Here is a 27,834-nt window from a genome sequence, read left to right as displayed (position 1 = left end):
ACTCGGGAGGTAGGGTCCAAACAGTCCATTACCGGCAAGCTGCCCGTTGATGAGCTTAGCCTTTCTGGTTGCCGGAGAATGGTCGGGTCCAGCCACAGCACAAGCTGGGACTGTGTGGCCAAAGTCATGACCCTGCCTGGCAATACCGCCAGGACTTGGGTCGGATGGAAAATGGCGCCAGAGGTCCTCATCACCTCATCAACCTCGTCCGGAGACCACGTCTCCCTGGCCGCCATCAAGGTACCCAGGGAGGTACTGAGGAGGGCGGTTTTGTTGGCTGCTACCGCCAACTAGGCCACACACTTAAAGTTCCTCCACGCAAACCAGTGTGGAGGTGGTGGGATTTGTTTGGCAGAATGGGCTTCCTGTCTGTCTTCCATGCCTCATGAGGGTTCACGAGGGCTCCCTGTTTGGCATGGAGGGAGCCCAGGCATTTTAATCTTTGGGTACTTCTAATCTTCGTTCTAAGCAAATGGTCGCTGAATAAAATGGGGGAGCAGAACGGTGGGCGCAAGGCTTTATAGCAGCAGGTCAAAGCTGATGGGCTGATGGGTACATACATTTTTTTTCAGCAGAATGCGCACAAGCGCCGGGTAAGCCAATAAGGATAAAGCTAGAGTTCAGTTCTATGTGAAACAGAATGTTTCACTATTGAGAAACTTGCCACTTCTCACGGTGCAAATGCAGTCTAATGGGGCAAACATTTACGCCTTTAAAGAAAGTGACATCTCCTTCTCCAAAGTGGAGAATTCACATATGTAGTCTGAGGTAGAAAAATGCTCATGAATGATATTACTTTCCAACAAAGAGATGTCTAAATGCTAAGAGGCATATGTTTAGTTTGGTGATAACTCCCGGTTCCTCTTCCTCAGGAGCTCTTACATTCCTGCCCACAAGTGGCACAACTGTTTTAGTCGTTATCTCAATTAGCTCTATCTTAGAGCTATCTTAATCTAGCTCATAAAGGACCATTTGTGTAAACACTCAATGTATGTGTGTTACTGAATGCAAGAGCGAATCACATGGCTAGTCTCAGGATTGGCCCAACCTGCATAAAAACTGGCTTCTTCAAATGTAAAACTAGAATGGACAGTATCACTGTTTTGAAGTGCATCTGCATCTTTGCAGAATAAATGCGGCGACGAAGATGAGACTCTCATGTCCAGGTTGAGTGCACAACAGCAGACGTAAGACATCCGAGAAGGAGTCGTCTGGATGTGACAGCATACCCATCAGAGACAACATGAGATCCCAAAGAATTTAAAAAGTGAGGACTTACTGAGATATTGTATCGATCAGGATGATCGTGAAATAAGCTTTGAGTAAGCTTTGAGATTGCATCGCTCTAGAGGATTGTGACAGAAGCCTTGTTAAGCTTAGATATCCTCCCCTCAGAAGGACGTGTCACCAACTACAATGGCTCCACCGTATGAAAGACACCAATGCGCGGATCACCCAGTGGTAGCTGGCCCTACAACCCTTCAACTTCCAGGTGATCCAAAGGCCAGACGACCAGATGGTCGTAGCAGACTTTCTCTCCCACTCCCGAGCAGTCGGCTGTTGGCCGGAGAGCACCCCTGCCTAAGTGCAAAGTTGGGGGCATGTGGCGGGCCAAGTCGGCGTGGTCAAGCCGCCGCTGCAGACAGGCAGTGCAGGCTCCCATCCCCACCTGCTGCAGATCGGGCGAATCAACGGAGGGACTCCACTGATTCATCCGATCCTAAAACCTGGGAGTAATATAGGGTTTGTTGTCCCCGCAATGAGGATCGGGATATGGTGCGGACCGGGCGAAAGGAGCAAGCTACCCAAGCCGTCGGACACGTCACGGCGGAAGCGCACCTAAGCGCCAATCTACCGATTTCCGTATTTGCCTGCGAGCCTTTAAGTTGTAATTTTGGTCCACGAGCCACATTTTGTTTAAATCCTGTGAATAAATACACAAATCCTCTCTCTCATTCCCTGGCCCTGCCCCAGAACACACCTCTACACTTTGTTAATAGATTTTATCGCAAGGCATTTTAAATTAATGAAACTTAATTGATTAATATAAATTGGAAAAAATTGCTGACAAAAATATTTTATGATATATTTTAATATTATATGAGGCATACTCTTTTTGAGTTCTGTGTTTTGTGTTCTTGTGGCAAAGTGATGGTTAATATAAGATAATCCTTTATCTATGCCACAGTGGGGTAGTTTGCAGTGTTACAGCAGCAACGGATTTGCACAATATCATCAAGCATTGGAAAATTGGTAATTCTAAATAAGAGGATATGATAAACAACTGAACAGTATAGATTAAACATTAAACATGAAATAGTAATATTGCATGAGTGAATTGTCAGTTTTGGTGTGATTTACAGTGGTGTTTGTGTGTTCAAATCCTGACCGGTTACTTTTTCGGTAAGGCTGGTAATTGTTTAAGTATAATCAAACAGCTTTTTTTTTCTCACTCTAGAAGTAATCTTAATTTGACATTGAATAAAGTAGCTATTGATATACAGGTACTCCTCAAAAGGACTCGCCCCCTTACCGTTATTTCAGTCTTGGAGATTGCGAATGCTAGTGTAGTGAACGCTGACAGACTGTGGGAACAAGACTGATACTGAGAAAGGGTGATGCGCGATAAGATGCTTAATGCTGAGACACCGCGCTGCATACAATACACTGCGGTATTGTACGTAGCGTAAAATACCAGCTGATCGGAGAGCTGGTCATAAGTCCGAACGGTCGTTGAACAGGTCAGTCGTTAAGTGAGGAGTACCTGTACAGTATAAAAACTGAAAAAATTGGTTAGCAAAGAGGGATAATTGTTTTTGTACATAGAGAGGTAATGGAATATGTGTATGTTTGCTTACTAAAAATTTAAACCCTAAAATAAATGTGAAATACATTGGCCGTTTCAATGGCTCTTAATTTGGGCATGCCAAATTTCAAGTTTTAATTTGGAAATATCTAGTGAATCGATTCATCATCAGATATTAACCAACCCCTCTATTCAGTGTTTTATTTCCACAACCTTTGAGCATTTGAACAGGAATCCACTGAGCTGCAGTTTGGCTTTTGGCCAGTGTAGCTGTGACTGCGTCTGATTGGAAAGACCTGAAGGATTGACAGAATTTATCAAAGAGAATGGCTCTGAAATTGAGTAAGGCCATAAAATGTCAAGCATTCAAAGGTCCTTGTAAAATATTGGTATTATTGCTATTTGTATTTGACTGATTTGCAAATACAATTGTTTAATAGGCTAAATTGGAATTATTGTGAGATGAAATGCATGCAAGCATATAAATGGAAAGACCTTGATTACATTTAGATACATCATATTGAGCTCCATCGTTAAATTACTGTCAGATATTATAGAGTGCCCTATAGAACCAGAATCACTTAGATTAGTTCTCATTTAAATGTGACATTCTTCTAAAGTTACCTAGCTGTTGAAGCAATGTTCACAAGTTGAGATAATGATTACTGTAATATCACTCAGAGACACTGTTGTCAGAGAACCTTTGAGTGATTATCTTTATGACAATGCCTGTTACTGTAGTAGATCTCTCCTTTCATCTTCTGACAATGTCTGCAACACACACATTAAGCACTCCAGGGCTTCCCACAGACCCAAAGGACATTACCATCTGCCTGGTATCCTGTGAAGAGACAGTCTACTCTTGCAGGGCTGAGAAGGTGTGCAAAGGCTTTGTCTACGGAGATCCAGTTTGGCCAACATCAGGCTGAATAATTTGGGACATTTTCTGAACAACAAAGAAAGTTCTGATGTGTGAAATGAAATGCAAGCGTCAACTTCTGCTACTCCTCCTCTCCACCAACAAACATGAAGTACTGCAAACGCACAATGGAGAAAGATGTTGTGAACAGTTGGGGATCCTAACCAACTATGCTCCTCTGGACCCGCATTCGATGATGTCACTGCATCAGACAAAACATCAAACTGAATGACTGCAATCAGAATGTTTTTCCGATGATGATTGATTGCCTCAAGTGCTGCTGGAAATGACACCTGAGTGATTTGTGTCTTTGTGATGTGTCTGTTGTGTCTGTCTGCAGCTGTTGTTTTATCATTTTGTCCATCTTGATAGTATAGAGTAGAGTATTAAACATTCTTTAAGAAAACGACATTATGGAAAGAGTATTGGCAAATTTTAATTAAATAATAATTCCAAATTTTGGGCAATGGTCGAATAGTTAGCAAATTAAATTCATATTAAGCAGAATTAGGCACAGAATTCAGAAAAAAAAAGATTGCTTCATTGATTGTGTCTACTATGTTGATAAAAGCCCTTTTAGGTTTTAAGTGGTCTCAATTTGAATGCTGGCTATGTTATTTTCATTTTTATTTTCATATTTTCATATTTCAATTTTTTTTTTGTTAGCTTGATTGGAAATGCCAAATAACCTTTTAATTTCTCCAAACAGACTGCAGAATGATTTGTCTTATAGCTGCATACTCCCTGGCCAAAAGGTATGACTAGCAGTTCAAAGCTAAACACATAATTCATGCGATTTATTAAAAGTTAGGTAACACAAATTGCCCCTCAAATGTTATTGATCAACGCCAGTCAGTCTTTTGTTAGCTTGATGACTACTGAGATCTCAGGCTTATTGTTTGCAACAATTTTACCCAATTGTACCTTTAAGGGTATTCGTAAAAAAAATTATAAACAAATTAGGATATTGTATTGAACACTAAACTTAAAAATGTTTTGGTATGGGAATCAAATTTTTTCTTTCCCACTGTAGTTGTTTAACTTGTGTTAAAGGGATGTCGAGGCTCCGGCAGTGTTTTCTGCTGCACTACAGAAATAAATTTTTAGCTGATTTTGAGTTTATTAATGGAAGCACATTTATCCAAACTTTGATGATTTATTGATCTGCTTGCCGATACACAGAACCTCACAAAATACTTAGATCAAGCTGGTCACATAGTTTATTTTTCCATTATAGCTCCAGCCGGCACAAAAGAATGTTAACTATTTCATGACATTCATGGTTTCATTTCATGTTTTCTTTTCTCCTCAGGGTCGTATCCTGGCATGGCCTTTTTAGGCTGTTGTGGTTATTGTTATTTTCAGATCGTGGAATGAGGCAACGCTTGCCCAGCCATTACTTGCAATGGCTCACAGAAAGGGCTTAGCCTGAAGCGGAAGAAAGTTTTATGGTTTTCAAACAAGCTTTTGCACCTGCTCCATGTTGGGTTTGCTGCATTACTTTAACTGTGGATTAGGGAGATGGGTTTATGTTAGCTGTGTTGTTACAATGTTATGGAAATGAATTACGACTTGTTGCATACTATGCTCAGAAACTTGATGCCGTGGTTAGTAGGTGATTACATGCTGTAGCCTTTATCGTGCTATGGAGCATATTGGCTCATTTCTCTCCAGCAACAACTCTCCATCATCAACATGTGCAACTTTTACTTCGCTCATGTCACTTTGGAGTGCTGCACTGCTCCTACTCAAACTTCTCTTCTTCGCTCCGCAATGGTGATTCACGTGACTGCTTGGCAGCAATAGCCATTGTGGCTTTCCCTGCCCAGATCTTGCAACTGAAGCTCTTGAAAAGTTTGGCTACGATGATTTAAACTCATAAGTACAACCATTAGGAGGGTTTTTGTTTTGTCTGTCTGTCATCTGTTTTTGTTTAAAACAGTGTTTGTCTATTTCATACAACCAGTTGTGTTTGTGTTTCTATCTGTTGTAAACTCTCTTTTGTTTTATTTTGATTGCATGAATATGCATGGGCCAATGTGATACAGTGTGGTGTAGCTGATTAATGAGATATGTGACCCACTACAGCAAAACCTGATTTCTCACGCATTTCTAAAATCACCACGAGCCACCAAATAAGTTGAAAAAACCTTTCTAGAGGGAAAATTTGATTTTTCCAGATTTGTGTTCCTTTGTGGGTTTTTTTTTCCATCTCTGAACATATTTTCAAAACCGAGTTTGATTTATAAATAGTAGATAAATGTTAAACCGTTGAGTTAAATACTCCCGTTTGATTACATGGGGAAACCGTGTTTCCAAAGCCGCGATGATAGTCAGTTCTCCAACAGCAACGCCAAGAATGACAGCGATGCTGAATCTGATATTGGCGTTATCACGGACTTGGAGATATTTAAAACAGTGGATTTCAACCTGAATGTTGAATGATGAAACTGAATATTTTCAAGAACCACCAGAGGAGACCAATGATATGCCCGTCACAACGGAAGAAGTTGATGACGTGATGAAGTCCATTGAGGTTGGTGATGCAGATTATGAACAAGTAGCAATGGAATTGAAAATTCTGAAGTTTAAAAGAAAATGGCAGGCTTGACCAGGAATCATGTACAAAGAAACAGGATCCTGATTTTATCGATATATCACGCTACATGATAGCAGCCTTAACAAAGCAGGAAACAGACATGTTTATCATGGGACAGCTATTCTGCAATGGGAGATGCAGTGAAATTACTTCAGACAACCAAAATGTTAGGCCCACTGCCTCCCAGCACCACTAGAGGCCGCCCTTGCCCCATCTGCAGCTCCCTACTCAAGCCCCGAGTTCAGTATTTAGTCCCAGCTTCTTAGTCTTTCCTTGCCAGACCGTCAACTAGCTTTCCCCGAGTTGTATCGCTAATGGCTATTCCTAGTTCCTAGTTTATGTCTCGTTGTCTCGTCTTCCCCTTACCTGCTTGTCTCTTCTCGTCAACCCAGTCTGACTCCCCAAATCCAGCCAGCCCGGTTTACCTGCCTGTCTCTGCTTGTCGACCAAGGCTGCCCGTCCATCTCCATCCAGCCTGGTTCCCCGTCTCTCCACCCGGATCCTGGACCCCATCTCCTGGTCATCATCATCCCTGCCCTGCACTGCTCCATCCCCACCCGACCGGGTCCCCCTGGCCAGCTCCACCGTCCCGGCTAATAAACATCCTTTACCTGCCTTCCGTCTCCCTGTGTCGTGCGTTGGGGTCTCTCCCAGTTCTGGTTGTGACAGTACGTTCTGGCCAGGAAAACATGGACCCAGCCGACACAGAAGGGATCCGCCGTGCACTCCGGGACCAAGAAGTGTTGCTTGGGCAACATGACCAGGCCCTCCGGGACAACGCGGAACACCTCCGGACCATCTCGGCGGCCGTCAGCAGCCTGCAGGATCCTCCGGCCCCCGTGGCCCCCCCTTGGCCTCCGACGCGCCCTTCTTCCCCCACCAGGGCTCCCAGCGCCTCTCTCGTCCCCCCTGAGCCCCACGTTCCGGCTCCAGCGCCTTACGACGGCGATTTCGGCACTTGCCACGCCTTCCTCGTGCAGTGAGCGGTGGTCTTTCAACAGCGGCCGTCGTCGTACGCCTCCGAGAGTGCCCGCATCGCGTTCCTCATCTCCTGCCTGAGAGGGGCGGCTCTCGGCTGGGGTTCCGCGGTTTGGAGTCAGGGGGGCCCCGTGAATCTCTCCTACGATCTGTTCACCCGCGAAATGAGGAGAGTCTTCGACCACCCAGTTTGCGGCAAGGAGGCCGCCAGAAGACTCCTCTCCCTCCGCCAGGGTCAGCGCACCCTGAACGACGAGTTGCGGGACGAGTTGGCACGGCGGGATGAGCCCATGGACCTGGACCAACTAGTGGAGACCGCCATCTGCCTGGACAACCGGCTACGGGAGCGAGACTCCAGTCCGTGCCTCCCGCCTGGGCGGCCACGCCCCGGTATCTTATCTTTCCACCTCATCGCCCCTACGCCCCTGCGCAATCAACCTCCTGCCAGGCGCCCCCCTCCCCTGCAGTCGCCTGTATAATGTCTCCCGGCCCGAACAGGAGGCCATGGAAACTAACAATGTCCTCCAGGACATGCTCAACTAATTTGTCTTTGTTTACCTCAACGACATCTTGATTTTCTCCAAATCCCTCTCCGACCACGTACAACATGTAAGCCTGGTGCTGCAGCGCCTCCTGGAAAACCGTCTGTTTGTTAAGGCCGAGAAGTGTGTCTTCCATGTTCCGTCCATTTCCTTCCTAGGGTTCATCATTGGCCGAGGGAGGCTGGAGATGGACCCCAAGAAGGTGGTCGCCGTGGTGGAGTGGCCAACCCCAGCCAATAGGAAGCAGCTCCAACGGTTCCTCGGGTTTGCAAACTTCTACCGGCGCTTCATCCGTAACTTCAGTCGCATCGCTGCTCCCCTCTCAGCCCTCACCTCCACCGCAGTGGCCTTCAAGTGGACCCCTGCGGCCGAGGCCTTGTCCTCAACCTCAGGAGCCGCTTTTCTTCGGCCCCAGTCCTGGCCAAGCCCGAAGCCAACCTCCAGTTCGTGGTAGGGGTGGACGCTTCAGACACAGGGGTAGGAGCAGTACTTTCTCAGCGCTCTCCAACCGATGGTAAGCTCCACCCCTGTGCCTTTCTGTCCCGCAGGCTCACCCCACTCGAGCGCAACTATGACGTGGGTAACCGGGAACTACTGGCCGTCAAACTAGCCCTGGAGGAATGGCGCCACTGGCTTGAGGGAATCCACCCCTTCGTCGTCTGGACCGATCATAAGAACTTGGCCTATATCCGGACGGCGCAGAGGCTCAACTCCCGGCAGGCCAGGTGGGCGTTGTTTTTTTGCCGGTTTAACTTCTCTCTATCCTACCGCCCAGGAACCAAGAACACAAAACCTGACGCCCTGTCCCGTGTGTTCGTGCCAGAGGAGAAGACAGGGGATCCTGAACCCATTCTTCCACCCCTGTGCCTTGCCGCCACACACACCTGGGAGATCGAGTCCCTCGTCACCCAAGCGCAGGAGCACCAGCCCGACCCAGGTACCGGACCCCCTAACCGCCTGTTCGTCCCTGACTCCGCACGCTCCCAGGTTCTGCAGTGGGCCCATGCCTCCCGCCTCAGCTGCCATCCCGGGATCAGCCACACCCTGGCCGTCGTCCGCCAGCACTTCTGGTGGCCGACCCTGCTCCCTGATCCCCGGTCCTTCGTCGACGGAGCGGCCGAACCAGGAGGTGGAGGCCATGCTCCGCTGCCTGACAACCACCAGCCCCACCTCCTGGAGCGACCAGCTGGCATGGGCCGAGTACGCCCACAACACCCTGGTGAAAGCCTCCTCCGGCCTGTCGCCCTTCCAATGCTCTCTGGGCTCCCAACCCCTGCTGTTCCCTGCCCAGGAGGCTGAGATCGCCGTACCCTCCGTCCAGGCCCACATTGGTCGCTGCCGGAGGAGGGCCCGCTCTGCCCTACTCCGGGACTCTGCCAGGTCCCAGCGGCAGGCGAACCGGCACCGTGTGTCCGCACCCACATACGTCCCCAGACAGATGGTATGGCTCTCCACAAAGGACTTGCCCCTCAAGGTAGACTCCCGAAAACTCGCTCCCCAGTATGTTGGCCCCTTTCCCATTGAGTCAATCATCAACCCCTGTGCCGTACGCCTCCGTCTCCCTCCCTCCCTCCATGTCCACCCTACTTTCCATGTATCCCTGCTTAAGCCGGTGGTTTCCAGCCCTCTCTCCCTCCCCGCCGAGGCCCCACCACCCCCCCGCACCATCAACAGCCACCCGGCCTACACAGTGTGGCGCCTGCTTGACGTGCGGCGCCGGGGGAGGGGCTTCCAGTACCTCGTGGACTGGGAGGGATACGGCCCAGGGGAACCCTCCTGGGTCCCCCGGAGACAGATCCTGGATGTCCCCCTCATCCGGGATTTCAACCGAACTCGCCGTTCTGGCTCCAGGTGTCCGCCAAGGGGCGTCCGTAGAGGGGGGGGGTACCGTTAGGCCCACGGCCTCCCAGCGCTACAAGAGGCCGCCCTTGCCCCATCTGCAGCTCCCTACTCAAGCCCGATTGCACACACCTGGGATCAATTACCTGCACAGTATTTAGTCCCAGCTTCCTAGTCTTTCCTTGCCAGACCGTCAACTAGCTTTACCCGAGTTGTATCGCTATTGGCTCCCTTCCAAGTTCCTAGTGCCTATTCCTAGTTCCTAGTTTATGTCTCGTTGTCTCGTCTTCCCCTTACCTGCTTGTCTCCGCTCGTCGACCAAGGCTGCCCGTCCATCTCCGTCCAGCCTGGTTCCCCGTCTCTCCACCCGGATCCTGGACCCCATCTCCTGGTCATCATCATCCCTGCCCTGCCCTGCTCCATCCCCACCCGACCGGGTCCCCCCGGCCAGCTCCACCGTCCCGGCTAATAAACATCCTTTGCCTGCCTTCCGTCTCCCTGTGTTTGGGTCTCTCCCAGTTGTGGTCGTGACACAAAAGAAAGAGGCTGGATGGTGTACAAATCTGCAGAGCTTAGTTTCTCTGAATTCACAGGTAATTATCATTTTATCACAACGGTGCCATCCTGTTATAGGCCGTAAGCCTACATCTCTAGCTAACATATTGATGTGCATATTTCCTGCTAAATGTGATGAATTTTTGTAATTTTAACAGAATTGGCAATGATCACCTCATTGCAATCCACCGACACAAGAAAATGGCATCATGGCTTGTATAAGAAAGAGAAGTCCAAGGGAAAACAAGTGATTTCTACAGCACGAGGAAATGCGAAAAGTGGTCACTGTCATCAGAAACTATGCTGCGGACCATGCGCTAGTGTTGCCCGGACGCCTTCCGAATCAGAAAAACTTCGCTGTAAAGCTGTTGCCATCCTATGTCACAAAGGCATCTGTTTACAGGAACGCATTGATCCCTACAGGTACATTGAGTTGCCCATAGATAGATAGATAGATAGATAGATAGATAGATAGATAGATAGATAGATAGATAGATAGATAGATAGATAGATAGATAGATAGGTCACCCTACTCACACAGAGATAGTTACTTAAAGTAATGTCTATCTTTTTTTGGTTGCAGCTACCGTGTCTTCTGGAGGTAAGGAGACCAGATTCCAGCTGCTGACGTCCATGCCCCGCCTCAAGAGATGCACTTCCTGTTATGCTGCCACCTGGACTGGACAGTGCCAGACAGAGCTACTTGTTCCACAAGATCAGAGAGTTCTGTGATGACGATGCCCAGGACATCACCGGGTGATTGGGAGGAACGGTCTGCCTGATCTGAATCCGAGTGGTGCTTTGTTATTGGACTTCTGTGCTAGTCATGGATTGGCCATAACGAACACCATGTTGGAGCATAGTGTGGCTCATAAGTGTACGTGGTACCAGACCACCTTAGGTCAAAGATCGATGATCGACTTTGCGGTCGTGTCATCAGATCTGCGGCCGTATGTCTTGGACACTCGGGTGAAGAGAGGAGCAGAGCTGTCAACTGATCACCACCTGGTGGTGAGTTGGATCAGATGGCGGGGGAGGCTGCCAGACAGACCTGGTAAACCCAAACGTGTAGTGAGGGTAAACTGGGAACGCCTGGTGGATGCCCCTGTCCGCGAGGTCTTCAACTCCTGCCTCCGGAAGAATTTTTCGCGCATCCCGGGGGAGGTTGGGGACATGGAATCCGAGTGGGTCATGTTCAAAACCTCCATTGCAGAGGCGGCTGCTAGAAGCTGTGGTCGGAAGGCAGTAAGTGCCTGTCGTGGCGGTAACCCAAGAACCCATTGGTGGACACTAGCGGTGAAGGAAGCCGTCAAGCTGAAGAAGGAGGCCTTTCGGGCTTGGCTGGCCCAGGGGTCTCCCGAGGCAGCAGACAGGTACTGGCAGGCTAGAAGGGCTGCTCACTGAAGTTCCCATTTTTAAAAAGGGGAACCGGAGGGTGTGCTCCAATTATAGGGGTATCACACTGCTCAGCCTCCCCGGGTAAGTGTACTCCAGAGTGCTGGAAAGGAGGCTCCGGCCGATTGTTGAACCTCAGATTCAGGAGGAGCAATGCAGATTCCGTCCTGGATGTGGAACAGTGAACCAGCTCTCAGTTTGTTTCCTGTAGCGAAATAGGTTTGCCTCACCGACCACGCAGTGAGAATTCTCCAACAAGTCACAGATGTTTTGAATAACAGTCGTATCACATTTCTTTTAGAACTACTGTTTTAAATTGCCCCAGTCCATCCAGGTTACCTTCACTCTTGTGCAACTTCTGTGCAACTTCCTGTTTCTAGTCTCGTTAGCGTGTATGTAGCGTGTATGTAGCCAAAAAAGCTGATTTGCCAAAATGCAAAAGAGCCAATAAAACCCTGTTAAATAAATAAATAAAATGCATAATTTGCCACCATTTTTCCAGTATAATATAGAAAGAGAGACCATATTGTGATATACAGTATGTCCAATGACAATGTGAATTATAAGGTCAAATCTCACAAGCTACCCCCATCAAAGTATTTTATTTTTGAAAATCTGATATTTTGAATGATACTTGTTTTCATAGCATAATCAACTTCATGACATTTTGTTCATCCAATTATGTAATTGTGAATTAAGTGTTTATGAGCGGGCATCTTTGGTGCCCCCTATGGGCTTACCTGGTACTACTTTTGCAAACTTTTACCTCAAAGTTCTTAGCGTTGATACTTACATTTCATATTTATGTATGAATCAATAAGCCATCTGATTGACTTCCATGTCCATACCCGTTTCATTTTAGGCCATGTCTTCTTTATTGGATAATACCTTCAGTGTTGCAGCACAATGCTGGAATGATTTCTCTTCTTACAACAAAGGATTCTCAGCAATTCCCCTTACACAGTTGTTTTTATCTTTTGCCCCTCTCCCCCTTTACATGATCCTTAATCCTTTTTCCATCTAACTCTTCTTCCGGGTGGACGGAACTCTCTATCTATCCATCTATCCATTTATCTCGCAACTGCTCCCCGGGCTTCACCCCCTTCTTTTCTCATCTCTCCGCTGATTGGAGCAAGAGGCTAAGTGACTGGTGATGTAAGGGGATTACAGCCATCCCTAGATTTACTCTCGATGTGTGTGCGTGTGTGTGTGTGTGTGTGTGTGTGTGTGTGTGTGTGTGTGTGTGTGTGTGTGTGTGTGTGTGTGTGTGTGTGTGTGTGTAACAGGGTGGATAGGGGTGGGATACCTTCTTTCTCATTCATCCTTAAACCTGACTCAATGTCTTAAAGTCATATCATGTCAATTGTATTGTAAAATGATGAGCAGTATTTCATTGTGAAGGGTACCAGTGGAGTGTACCAGGTGTATACACACTGAAGCAAGGGGTTTAATGGAAAGTGTGTTTGTGTCTTTTTCAATCAAGCCTTTCAAAGCCTCTGCAGGATTAAACACATAAGAGATCAGGGAGTATGCTGACCTGACCCCAAGCGCTACACAACATTGGCAATGATCAGTGTTGGCTACAGTTCTATAATATATATATGGTAATTAAAAGATGGATCCTGGAAGTAAGTATTGCCAAACACATTTCCCAACGGCAGGATAGTTAGCAGATAGCGCTGCTTCTACAGTACCTCATACAGCAGAGTGATAAGTAGAACATCCCAGTCCTGTAATGACAGTCCATCAGTGGTCATGGAATTCCACTTATCCAATTATTGTTGAATAAATATAATTTGGCTCTGTGGAATGCTTGATTCTGATTGGTAATGGCTGTCCCTCAGCTCTGATGATGGCTGTGGTTAATCTGAAAATAATGACCTCAGTGTTGGGGGTATACAACACACGAAATAAGCTATTAAGAAAACCACCATGTGGCTGACCAAGGGGCGTGGTTAAGGGCTGCAGACGGCAGCGCGACCACACATCTGCCCAGAATTGGCTGAATCAGTGCCCAATCGGCATTGATTGGTCCGGCTTGGGGCAGGAAGTTTTCTAAATGTTTTGTCTGTCTGGCAGTGAGGGATCAGTGTACGAAACTTGGCAGCTGTCCACAAGCTAGCTGCAGAGGAGAGGCCAGGAACGCTCTGACTCTTTGTTCGCTCTGATTTCTGTCTGCCTGTGATTATTATTATTTATCCTTTTGGCCAGCACACCCTCAGTTTATTAATAAAAGCACATCCTCGCCTTAAACAAGTTTGTGGCATACAGCCAACCAACCATGCGATATGGCTCCTTCCCCTCCCTTCGGGAGAAGCCCAGCCACCCATGCTCTCCCCCTGGAGGACCAAGCTGGCTAGAGGGCCCTGCGGAGGGTGATTCCGGACCAGGTGGGGAGAACACCGAACGGACATTACTGATCTCACACTAAGGTCTATGTCCAAGCGGCAGCGTAACACTGAGAGCCGGTGAGAGGCCTGGGCCTGGGACCATCAAGGGAATCAGCAAAGCCCTGACTAATACCAGCGGCCAGAATGCCCAGGCCAGCCAGGGGTCCAGCCGCTTTGGATGGCTCGTGATGGAGGTCGGCCACATAGTTGGGAACACCGGCCCACCAGCCCCCCCCCCCCCCCCCCCCTTCCAGCAACCGGTAGATAGCTAGCTTTGCTGGGCTCTGGCTGCTTACAGATGATTGACCAGCAACGCCTGGATCAACCCGGTGATTTGGTGGAGGCAGCACAGGTGGAAATTTGTTGTATGCATGGGGTTATCCACATGTATCTGATGGTCCAGCTTGAAATTCATCACATAGGGAAAAACCATATGGTGAAGACTGCAGTTAGTTTCCGTCTGTTGAACTCCCTGATTTTGGCCAGACATTTGGGCAGATAAATGCAAGTGGTGCGCCGCCTGTTCTGAGTGGCAATTGGTCAACCGTCCGGCTATGCCGAGAGCGCCGTTGAGGGCCCTCCCACTAATCGATATCCCATTCGAAAGAATCAGTATCAACCTCACCGGGCCATCAGACCGCAGTGCTCGTGGGTATCCTTTTGTATTAGTCTTAGTGGATTATGCAACCCCCGAAGCAGTGCTCCTGAGCAGTATTACACCCAAAAGTTGGGAATGTCTCCCGAGTTGGGATTTTGATGGACATCCTGACCGACCAGGGTGCTTCCTTTATGTCACGCACACTTTTACGAATAAGAGGGTGTCCGCTGAATTCTGACCATTGTTTACCATCCCCAGACTAAGGGCCTGGTGCCCTTAGTCTGGGGATTGCCCTTAGTCTCAATAAAACAATGAAAACATGATTCAGAAGTTTGTTCATAATGATTGCCTTAATTGGGACAAATGACTGGACCCCCTGTTTGTGGGATTTTCTCCCTTTGAACTCATTTTTGGCAGGAGACTCCGGGGTGTAGTAAACCTGATTAAGGAAACCTGGGAGGAAGGGCCTAGCACCAGTAAAAACGAGGTACAGTACATCATGAACCTGAGAGAAAAGTGACGCTGCGACAGCTGTCACAGGAGAAGTTTCTCCAAGCACAGGATCGTCAGTGCCGCTAATATGACAGGGGTCTTGGCTCAGGCAATTCACACTGGAGACAAGGTGTTGCTCTCTGCATCCAGCTCTGAATTACTCGCAAAGTGACAAGGGCCTTGTGGTGTGGGGGTGGTGTGGTTTAAGCAGCCACACCCATCTTGGGTCTAGTTAATTGGGCCCAGGATTAGGGTGGCTGTACACCTGTTGCTCGTCAGAGGAATTAGTGAGCAACAAGTAAATCACCCATCCTCACATACACACGGGGAGAGCCTCTGTCATGACAAGTTTCCATCTGGTCCCGGCTTGTTACATCTTGCCACTCCCTACAATAAACTGGTGTGGTCTGGACAACATCTCTGTCTGTGTCTCTGTGTCCGAGGGCCCTGAAAATGCGACTCAGGTGGCGTGTGGCCGGCAGAACTGCGACAGGCCTTTTGTGGTTATACAGCGGGTTGGAGAAGTCCATTATGAGGACGAACAGTAGGACGGGGGGGTGATGCAGATTTATCACCTGAACCTCTTAAAGGAATGGAGGGAGGGAGCGTCGGTGGCCGTGGGGGTGGTTGAGTGGGATGAGTTGGGGCCTGCGGTTCCAAAGGCAGCTGATCTCACTGTGGCCCTGTTTAGTGACCATCTCTCTCCAGGGCCAGAGCGTTTCAGTGTCGCTTCTCTGATGTTTCTCTCCCCAGTCAGGCCGCACGTCCCTCATTCACCACCAGCTTGACACGGCCTCGGGGGTGAAGGTACTCGACCATATCACCTGCCCGAGCATAAACACAAGGTTGTGCAGGTGGATTTGGAGGCCATGCAGGACATGGGGGTGATAGACAAGTATACGATTGACTCCATACCCAGTAGCCCCATGGTGTGGGTAAGCCTGATGGGTCAGTCCGGTTCCGCAGACTGCTGGAAGGTGACAGTGTCACGGTGTTCGACACCGACCCGATGCCCCAGGTCGACGAACTTCTCAACCAGTTAGGTGAGGCTCAGTTTTTCAAGACCCCAAGATCCCTTGTCTCAGGACTAAGAAAAAACGTCTTTCTCCACTCTGCACGGTCTTGACCAATTTTGTGTGCTTCCGTTCAAGTTGTTTAGTGCTGTGGGTGCAGTGCTGGAGTCTCTGAGGGGGGCGGGCCTCACCAGCAACCCAAAGAAGTCTGGGACGTTATCTGGGGTATCACTTGGGTGAAGGCCTACCCAAGACCAAGAAGGAGGTGAAGCAGTTCTTGGGGCTGGTCGGCTACTACAGGAGGTTTGTCACTGACTTTTCGGAGCTGACCAGCCCCTTGTCTGATTTAACTTGAAAGGGTGCTCAGATCCAGGCCAGTGAAGGGAGAAGTGTCAACAGACGTTTGTGAAGGTGAAATCAGCTCTCTATGGGAAGTCAATGCTGTTTAACCCAAACTTTTCTCTCCCTTTCTGTATGAAGACTGACAGAGGGCTGGGAGCAGTCTTGCCCCAGGAGGTAGAGGGGAGCGAGTGGCCGGTTCTGTACCTTAGCTGCAAGCTTTCAGAGTGGGAGTCGAGGTACAGCACAGTGGAGAAGGAGTGTCTGGCGATCAAGTGGGTCGTCAGTTCCCTCCGCCATTACCTTTTGAGACATGCTTTCACCCTCTTTTCGGACCACGCCCGATACGTGGCTCCACTGCATGAAAGACCCCAACACATGGATCACTCGGTGGTACTTGGTTCTCCAGCCACTTAACTTCAGGATGGCTCTTCGCTCATTGTTGTGTAGCACCAAAAACAACATGGAGTCGACGTAACCTTTGAAATCCACTGCAGGTGGCAGCAATGTGTCTCCTATTTGTTATCTCCCATAGAGGAGACAACACGATGCTTAAAGAGTAGAGTGTAGATGATACCATCTCCAGGCCCAGGCAATTCTTGTATTCTCAAAGAGGTTGCTAATGAATTTGTGGAAGTGCTATGAAAATAAAGATACATTTGCATATTACGTCATATACCTTTGCATATTACTGCTTACTACTTACTGCAGACATTTTCAACTTTGGCAACTCAACCCCAGACAGGGTTGTGGGATGATTTCAGACAAAAAGCATTCTTTCTAGTAAAAATGTCATTAAATTGGTTTTTAAACATATAATAATCCATTTGGAGCACCCTCCAATCTCTGTTCTCTTTGATAAAATAAGGGTAGCCAATGCCAAACTCCAGTTGAAATTATATACAGTTCGTAATATCAGCACGATCCGTAATATCCACAGGATTCATATTCTTCCTTCACTTTTCCACACAGGTTCCTGAAAAGTCCAGCTTCTGTCAGCAGGCATGGCTAACACACACACACACACACACACACACACAGACACACAGACACACACACACACACACACACACACACAGACACACACACACACACACACACACACACACACAGACCCAGCAAGCCATACAAGGGGCCTATTGAGATGAGGTCAGATGGTGAGAACAAAGAAAGGGATGTAAACAGAAGAGAGAGACAGAGAGAGAGACGGGTGAGGTGGGGAGAAGGGGTGAAGGAGAGATCAGGGAGAGAAAGGAAGTGTGGAAATGGAAAGAACAGGAAGAGATGAAAAATGGATAGATAGATAGATAGATAGATAGATAGATAGATAGATAGATAGATAGATAGATAGATAGATAGATAGATAGATAGATAGATAGATAGATAGATAGATAGATAGATAGATAGATAGATAGATTTTTATTTCATTTTATATGTATGTATTTGTTTACAAATTGTTTGTTTGTATTTTTATGTTAATTTTTGTATTAAAAAAATGTTTTTGTATTTTTATATGTATTTCTTGGTATGTCTAAGTTTTTTGAAATGTTATATTTATTTTTGTATTTTTATATGTATTTCTTGGTATGTCTATGTCTTGTATTTTTATAGAACACATCGCACTGAAATACTGAGGTTGGGACCAGAATCTGAATCTCTGAGCACAGTGCACATGTCAGTCAATTAAATTGAAACTTGATGTTTGGGTTTAACTTAAACTGTTTTACTTGTTTTATGTGTCCCTGGCATTTACCATTGGCAAGTGAATAACTCGAGAAACAAATGTTGGTGTGGCTGTAAACAGAAGAAATAAATATTGTTATTTAATACTTATACTGCCACCAACAAGAAAAGAAAAGGTGGCGGTTTCCAGCCGAAACCTCTTTAGTTCTTCTTGGAATGGAGAAACATGACAATCTGCAGAAAAATGTATCATAATATGAGAAGGTACATTAAACGCAGAGGGGTTAGATTGTAATATTTTGGGGTAGTTTCGCTATGGAAGACCTCTACAGGAAAAATAAAAGACCCTAATTATAAATGTGATGACCATAGCTCTACTAAAATGGCAGCATCTGTCATTCATCATAACATCGTGATTGAAAATCCCTTATGATCACGAGCTTAATCTGGCCATATTTTTGTTTCTGTTTAGATTTCCCAGAATTCCTAGCGCAATAATAAGATACGTCTTTATTTACCGTTAATTGTCACACCAACCCAGCTGGTCCCATGTAAATGAGTTAATGATGACCCATTGGTAATGGCTCTCAATTTACCCACAGATGGGCTTTTCCTATGAACACAGAGACACATCTGGCCCCGAGGCTACATGCATATTTAAGTATTGATAGAGCACATTGATACAACACACTCACACACACACACACACATACAGTATATACAGTAATTGGTTATTATTGCGTTATCTATGCATTCAAGTCACAACATCAATGTTCTAAGAAGGTGTTCTCGCAAATGAGAACATGCTAAAAATGCACACACAGTGTCGACTGTGCACATGCAAACATGGATTAATGACAGAAACCCTCACACACACGCACACACACACACACACACACACACACACACACACACACACACACACACACACACACACACACAAACATGCATGGACGTTTTTTTAACACACGCACAAACACCTCCTGTCCTCTGTCAGCAACAAAGTCACTGCGTAAAAGTCCCACAACACCCACACACACACACACACACAGACACACAGACACACACACACACACACACACACACACACACACACACACACACACACACACACACACACACACACACACACACACACACACACAGTGCACTCAGTGTTCTGCTCGAGGCATCACATTAAACCTAAATGACTGGAAGTTGAGTTGAATATAGATGCATTTTCCACACCGCCACGACCACAATGAGATGAAGCATTATAGCCAGAAAAGGGAAGATGCCGCAAAAGAGATGCAGAACAAAGATGAAAGCTGAAGAGAGAATTTGAGTGTTTGTGTGTGTGTGTGTGTGTGTGTGTGTGTGTGTGTGTGTGTGTGTGTGTGTGTGTGTGTGTTTTGGATGCTCTTCATTTTGAAAGATTAAGGATTTAATTTCTTTCTTAAAAAAAAATCACATTTGCAGTATTGATCTTGCTTAGCAACCTACCTGCCATTTTATTTCAACGTTTTCTACTTTTACTGTCATTCTGTGGCAGAGACAAACTAAATATGATGTTTTAGGTCGCAACGTGGACAGCGGGAGCCTGCTAAACCTCAGTTGAATAAAGAAGAATAATACACATCCAGATGGAGGATTTATATATTTCCCCAAGACTTGACAACAATAAATGACACATGGTGAATATGATGACATCGAACGTTAGCGTTAATAACGCTGTTACTTTGAAATACATGACATATTTACTTCATTTTAAGCCCAGTTCCAATAAAAAACTTGGCCGACGTCACTTCCCGTAGTGGTATCGGTGCTTAAAATGTGTTAAAATAAGAAATCGATCTAATGTGGAATCACTCTCTGTTCCCTCAGGACTTTGGAGTAGTCCACCAGAAAAATAGCTACAATGTAATTCAGACATCAGACCTTAATTTGCAAATCTTGTCCCTTTTTTCACAGCCAGCTTTCTATGACCTTGTGATGCAAAAATCGCAATTTGTTCGTAGGGAACAAGTCTTGTAACTTAACCATGCTTTTGAAATAACTGCGGCAAGTGGTTTTATTGACACTAGTGTACTTGGATGCTTGGTTAACCACTTGAAGGATATACTGTATGTATTATTCCACAATGTTTAAAAAGGAGTGTATTCTGAAGTACATGGAATTGATGTTTTCTTAATGTTGGTAAAATTGGGTCTCTCAGTGGAAGTGAGTTTTGTGACTACGGTAGCAGATAGTATCATTCCCACGGTGAAAGTTTGGATATTTCCAAACCAGAAGCCATGGGTTGATAAATACATCCGCTGCGCTCTGAATGCTCGCACTGCCGCTTACAACGACGGTCTCGTATCCGGAAATATGGTCAATTACAAAGCGGCGTCGTACAATCTGCGGAGGGCGGTGAAGGATGCTAAACGGGCGTACAGAGAGACTGTGGAGCTACAGATGGAGCAGGGGGACACCAGACGCTTGTGGGAGGGGCTGCGGACTATAACAAACTACAAGAGCAGCTCCTCCCCAGCCACAAGTCTGGACGCCTCCCTAGCCAACGAACTGAACTCCTTTTATCCGCGGTTTGAGTCTGGCAACAGCACCGCTAGCTCGCCGGCTAATTTGAGTTATACCGCTGGGGATGAGCGTGCACTCTCAGTGTCCGTGCACGAGGTCAGGAATGCTTTGAGGCGGGTGAACACTAGGAAAGCTGCGGGCCCAGACGGCATATCTGGGCGAGTACTGAAGACCTGTGCTAACCAGCTAGCTCCGGTGTTCACTACAATATTCAACATCTCCCTGGCTGAATCAGTGGTCCTGTCCTGCTTCAAGAGGTCCACCGTCCTTCATGTCCTGAAGATCGCCTCTCCTGCCTGCCTGAATGACTACCGTCTGGTGGCCCTCACCTCAGTGGTCATGAAGTGTTTCGAGAGGCTGATTAAGGATTATATCTGCGCCTCCCGACGCGGTTTCCCAGGTACTGCACACCACGCTCACGCACCTGGATGGCCGGAAGGGGGCCTATGTGAGAATGCTGTTCATGGATTACAATTCAGCTTTCAACCCCATAGTCCCCACCAGACTGGCTGTCAAGCTGAAGGAGCTTGGTCTGAATACTCCGCTGTGTGCCTGGATCCTGGACTTCCTCACAGCCCGGCCCCAGGTGGTTAGGGTGGGGAAGCACATGTCCAGCTCCCTCCCTCTGCTACTACACCAGGAGGTGTAGTAGCAGAGCCCGCAGAACATGAAGGATCCTCATCACCCCAACAACAGACTGTTCCATAAGAACTGTCAATGCTGACCTCACCAGGGGTCCTCACTGAGCCACACATATAGGCTCCACTACCTTACTGTACTGTATTTAGCATACTGTACCGCATACTGTGTCATTGTTCAGGGTTGTTCAGGGTTGTTCCGTATTGCTGCGCCGTACTGTTGTATACTGTGCTGTATTATCCCACTAACATTACCTCACTTCATTCACATGCCACTTTAATGCACATATCTGTATATACATAATTGCCTATTCCATATACATAAGCTTATTCCTTTTATCTATTTTATTTTATTTTATTTTATTCTATATATTTTTATTTTCATTTTATTCTATATATTCTACTTACTGTATTACGTTTTAGGAATCAGTTAGTTGGTCTATTAGAAAGACATTTTTCCCTAGGACCTATTGTGTGTTATCTCCGGGTGCATTGCATTACATTTCACTGCATATATGTATGAAAGTATATATATGTATGTGACGAATAAACCTCTTGAATCTTGAATCTTGAATCTTCTACTTCCACCAGCTAAAACAGTAACAGATGCGTCACACAAAAATGAAGAATATAAAATTTTGTCAAACATCAAATACCTGTTGTGTGAAACCAAATTTCAAGGTGAATCATTTGCATTCAAGGTTCACAGAATCCATTACTTTGTGAGGCCCATTGTGTCTTGGATAATTTGCATGTCAATAATTATTTCCCGTTTGAGTCTTTTGGCACAGAGAAAGACATCAACAGTCAGAACAAACACAGTGAAATAATGTTGCTCGGTGAAATCCATAATCGTGACTTTGATGGTGACTTTATCATTTCTTTGTATCAAAATCAAGTAGCATTTTAGAGTATGGAGAAGGTGTAAAGAACATTGAAGTCTATTGAAAATAATAATAATAATCATTGTGGCTGCAAGGTGAAGTGTGACGCATCAAAAAGCTCTTAAATTACAGCCACTAGTGATTCAGATGCATTTATGTTGCGATCAAAAGAAACCCCCGAACCTCTCTCACTCCATCTCTCCTAGTCTTTCCCCAGCTCCTCTTCATGTCTCCTTTGCTCATTAGGGCTCACTTCTATTCGCTCAAGCACCCTGAACGTCAACATTTTATACAAAGGATGGGGAAAAGGAGGCGACTCAGCCAGTTGATCCCTTTTGAGTGCGGGGGCACGGGGTGCCTCAAACCACAAGGGAGTCCTGTGTACTGTGGGTACTGTAGGAGTAACGTGCTGAGGGCTTCTGTTCATGGTTAAACACAAATTCTTCAGGATCAAATAGGAGCCCATGAGTCCATGGGTTAAACTTCATTCACTCCATTCATGAATTGTTTAGTGAGTTTTTAATAATAACTAGGGACAAAAAAGGCTCGCTGGCCATAACAGGAACATAAAATGAAAGGATTAATAAGTTTGGGTTTCCCATAGGTCGTGCTCTGGTCCGCAGGTGGCCAGCATCCTGCACCATGCGATCCCCACTGCAAGACAAAACAAAACATAAGAAGACTCTACCAGACTAATCCGACCAATCAGCATGAATGGTGCTGATTAGGCAGACCCGATACAGCTGCGCCGTGGCGAGCAGAAGCAGGCCCGGTCCCCTACAGCGTGTGGCTTAACCACGCCCCCGCGTCTGCCACAATGACCAACCCTCGGGGGGATTGACATTCCCTCAATACCGTGTCCCCTTCTCCATCTCTTTGCGGTTGAGTCAGTTCCAGGTCAAGCAGTGGGTCTTAAAGCCCCACAAGCTTCAGTACTCCAGGGAGATTGAAGGCCATGCAATGGTCCAAGATAAGAGTTGAATTCCCCATCGGTAAGTACCCATCAACGTATTCTTTGCCATGCTGCTGGGCTGGAAACAGCACGGCCTCAAACCCCATGAAGGTGCTTTATTTAAATCGTGGGGTATTCTCCCAATGTCACGCCTCAACCAAAGAGGCAAAATTGCAGCCATCCGACTCTTGATGGGGTACGTCACTTCTGGGCTTATCTATATACATTTCCCATTTCCCCTTTTAAAGCCCCGGGCCAAGTACCCTTTTGAATGCCCGTATCTCAAGTCTTAGGCAAAGGCAGACTGACACTCTTTAACCTTAATATTTTCTATCTAGGTTACCCTTAATTAACCTACCCACTATGTAGGTGATCCTAGAGAATCGTGGACGACCGTGGCCTTCAAAGCTCTGGGGTGGTGCATCTGTTCCTTGTGAATTTTTGTCAAACTGGGAAATAAGACAGACATTTGACATTCGAAGAGTTTTTGAACACAACGGTAATCCCTTGAAATTCAGGATCAGACAATTATTAGAAACGCAGAAAGCACACGGAAGGCCCAGGATATGACTCATCATCCATTTCTCTTTTGTGAATGCCAGCCAACCCGAAGCTTTACAGTATCAACTTAATAGGTGTCAGAAGAAATTTAAATATAAGGATATGTCATTTGAAGAAAAAAAAAACCCATTGCCTTGCCATTGCATTCCCTTGTCTTCCTGCATATTTTTTGACAATGGCACACCCTGGCACACCAGTATCCTACTAAGTAGTGGTTGACCGATTAATCTGTCGGCCAATACTTACAAGGCCGATAAATAAAAATGCCTGCAGACTAGTGTGGTCTATACATATCAATTGAGAATATTTGAGACAGTTTCAATAGTTATTTTCCGCATTATCGATATACCAGTAGTAGCTGCTTCCTCGCCCTCTCACCTCTCTCACAGTGAGTGGACACTCATACCGCTGCAGTGCCCACATAGCCCTGCCTCCTCTCTCTCACTCGCTGTCTTCACTCGTCTCATTCGCTCCAGTTTGTTCAGGTGTTACCTCATTTAAGATGACAAGTGCAGAGCCTACGTGGCCAGTTTTGAAATAAAATAGCTGGAGTGCTGTTTGGAAATAGTTCATATTTGAGGCAAAACGTAAACCTAACTCAGAGAATTGCAGTGGACTTTTTTTTCTCCTCCAGACAGCGCAGCGTGTTCCTGTAGCAGTTTTCCTGTGTTTTTAGTTTAGATCTATTTATTTTTGTGTGTTTCCTACTTGTATGAAACAAAATGTAAACAAAACTGAGTTAAGGGGCAATCCCGTTCCGTGGAGTCTCATTTATAATTATTAAATTGTTGTATTCTATCAGATGCAAAAAAAACACAACAACATGATATCTGCATTATATATCGGCCATTGGCCGCCCCACTCTCTAAATATTGGCATCAGCCATTAAAAAACCCATATTGGTCAAGCACTACTGTTAACTACTGAACACGTCACATTACGTCATGAACAGTAATAGTCAAAGATTAAGTTATTACAGTCATAGTCACGCCGGCAAAAAAGTGGGCGAGCAGGCATATTACTAAGGACAAAATAACAGGCCAAGGCAAAAAAGTATTTGGCACAATTCATATTGAAACTGATTTACACTCTGCATTTCATCAAAATAAACAATTTTGACAGAATTAAATTATTCTTAGGAGATTTCCATTCATAACTTGGAGCCAAGTCGACTCTTCTGACTCTCGTACATCGTTCAGGGGAAGTCCTCCCTCACTCACCCAATATCTGAACCAAACAAACCAAAAGTCGAAAAAACTGAACGACTCTTTACTCAACGACTCATCAATTGCCGAATAATCTCAAAAAACGGTCGAACCTCACATCACTACCAATAGTTCTCACTTTCAGTTTTAGCTTGTTCTGATGAACACAGAGCTGTTGTTCTTTCTGGAGCAGATGAATTAGATGAATTAGTGCAGCCTTGCAATTTGGATCTTGCAACACACCAGCTACTTTCCATTATTTAAAATTACATTTGAATTTCTTTCAGCGGCACACCCGGCAATCTCTCACACCACACTCGCATTCATGGACTCGACAACACAAAAAGACTGGATCCTTTAGATTCTTAAAATAAGTGACTCGCTCTGATTCAAATACCCTTTTAGGTTTGAATTCCATGCGGCGTGGCCCCCATCCCCCCCATGGGATCCCTGCAAGAATAACAATTACACCAAAGTCAAGAGACACGGAAGGCTACTCCAAATCTCTCCCATGACTATGCAAAATGTCCTCCACTCCTCTCTCTCTCTCTCTCTCCTCATCAGCCTTTGTGTACGTGTATGTGTGTGTGTGTGTGTGTGTGTGTGTGTGTGTGTGTGTGTGTGTGTGTGTGTGTGTGTGTGTGTGTGTGTGTGAGTGTGTGTGTGTGAGAGTGGAACCATTCAAAATAGAAAAAGAAGTGGTATGAATACGAATGCAGGTAGAGTGAGGTACAGTCCCCCCCCAACTCTCTCTCTCACTCTCTCTCTCTCTCTCTAACAACACAGAGCCCTTATCACAGAGAATCTGTCCCCCCTCCATTAAAAAAAAATAATATAAATAATAATAATAATAATAATAATAAACAAACAAACAAACAAACAAATAAATAAATAGATAAACAAACAAACAAACAAACAAACAAATAAAGCCGCAGGCTGAAATACACAGGGTTTAGTTGTGTTAGATATGTCTAACAGTTTTCTGGATTCTGTGAAACGCAGAACGAGTTACACCGAGTTTTCGAGATTTACAAGCAGCCATTCATTGTTTTACGAGCATCCATTCATTGTTGTAGTAAGCTACAGAACTACTGGGTGATTCATACTCATGCAGACCAGTTTTGCTCCTTGTCTGTGTATCAACAGCTGCATACCATGATCCCTGTTTTATAATTGCACATGTATTACCAGATATAGTTAATAAACATCATTTCATCATTTTCTTTTAACAGTGACTGAATTGTTCTATCAATTGGCATAGCTATATATATAAAACACAGAGTCATAAGGATCGTGTGTGTGAGACGTATTTAGGGAGGCTTACGACCGCATACCTATGCGATCTACACAGCGCAACTCTCTGATGCGAATGAGCACCCAGAGATGTAAACCGGACTTGTATGACATCGGTTCATGATGTCTCAAGTGGAAGTTCACTGCATGTTAAACATTGCATGTTCCTCAGAGACATTTTATCGATCTTTCACACTTTTAGGACTAAAATAAGACACGATTCAGACCTGTTGCTCTGGAGCTGCAAGTGAACTCCATGTGTGAGGACACAAACACGGGGTATGTTCAGACCTACTTGGGGGGGAGTAAGGAATGTCAACATTTAAATTCTGCCAGCTTACTATCCATGGCACGTGAAAATGAAATGATTTTGCTTATTCATCACATTTCAGTCTTTTGCAATGTGTTTACCTTGCATGTTTATATCATGATGATGATGAAAATATGATTTCTGGTGCTCTGGGCAAGATTCAAGGAGCCGTTGCCATGCTGGCATCGGATTTCGGTGCCCAACCCTAGTTACGACTGGCTCAACATTCACTTACGTCACTGAATGTTACTCTTCTGTCATTTAGTTTAAATTTCCCCCAAGAGCAGTGCTTTAACAATTAGGGTCATTCCTGGATCATATCGTGCAGACACAAAAGAAAGAGACGGGTCCTCTAATGGTTCTTAGAACTTCTTGTAGTGCGAAAATGTCTTCTATGAACGATATAGTTTTCAGGGTTTTGTAAAAAGCAGCACAAGTTACAATTTTCCGAGTTTACCTTAAACGCAGCTTCCGGCTAAAGTTGTCTGTCTAGCTGTCGCACTCGCAAGTGGCTGGAAGGGAATGGCTTCCGAAAGACGAAGCTTATATACTAATAATAGGCTAATATAACTTTGAATAATCACTACATTACATTTAGCAGACGCTTTTATCCAAAGCGACTTTCAATTATTCAAACACCGACGGACGCAGCCATCAGGAGCAATAAGGGGTTAAGTGTCTTGCTCAAGGACACTACAGCATGCTAGCAGGAGGAGCCTGGGATCAAACCAGGAACCTTTAGATTACTAGACGACCAGCTCTACCTCCTGAGCTACCATCCCCAGTAATGATGTCACAAAGCTGCCCGCTTCTGAAACGAAAGGAATTATGACATTTTTTCACCAACGGTAGATCGATATTGATCAAACCAGACATCTGAAACGTCCAGGTTCTAACGAGACCTCAACTATGTCTTGGCATATTGCCATTGTCGTGTTCTACTTTTAGCTCGAAAAACACATTCAAGATAAAAAAATGGCTGAGCAATAACAATAGGGATACCACCCTGCAGGCTGGACCCCTGATTTGAAAAAAACACTTCCAGATTTCTGTGTTTTGTATACATTGGAAAAGCATCTGAAAATGAGACCTATATAGTCGTGGTGAAAAACCAAACAGCTACATTACATATAGAAATTGAGACACAATATATTGAAATCAATATTAATGTTGTGATATGAGGCTGTAGATATTGCCTGAGATTTTGGCTATTGTGACATAATTAAATGTTACATACATTACAGCAAATAAATGCAAATTTCTGAACTTTTTTTATAACAATAA

At 45.7% G+C, this 27,834-nt stretch overlaps 1 protein-coding gene across 1 annotated transcript in view; it reads right to left on the bottom strand.

Annotated features, from left to right (window-relative positions):
* The window catches only part of LOC307246122 (phytanoyl-CoA hydroxylase-interacting protein-like), a gene marked incomplete at both ends in the record, with an annotated part of 53,969 nt that overhangs the window by 25,107 nt on the left and 1,028 nt on the right, over positions 1-27,834 (bottom strand). The window lies entirely within an intron of this gene.

The sequence above is a fragment of the Zeus faber genome, assembly GCF_960531495.2.
Source record: "Zeus faber genome assembly, chromosome: 20".
Classification (NCBI taxonomy): domain Eukaryota; kingdom Metazoa; phylum Chordata; class Actinopteri; order Zeiformes; family Zeidae; genus Zeus; species Zeus faber.
This window is presented reverse-complemented; position numbering and strand designations above follow the sequence as displayed.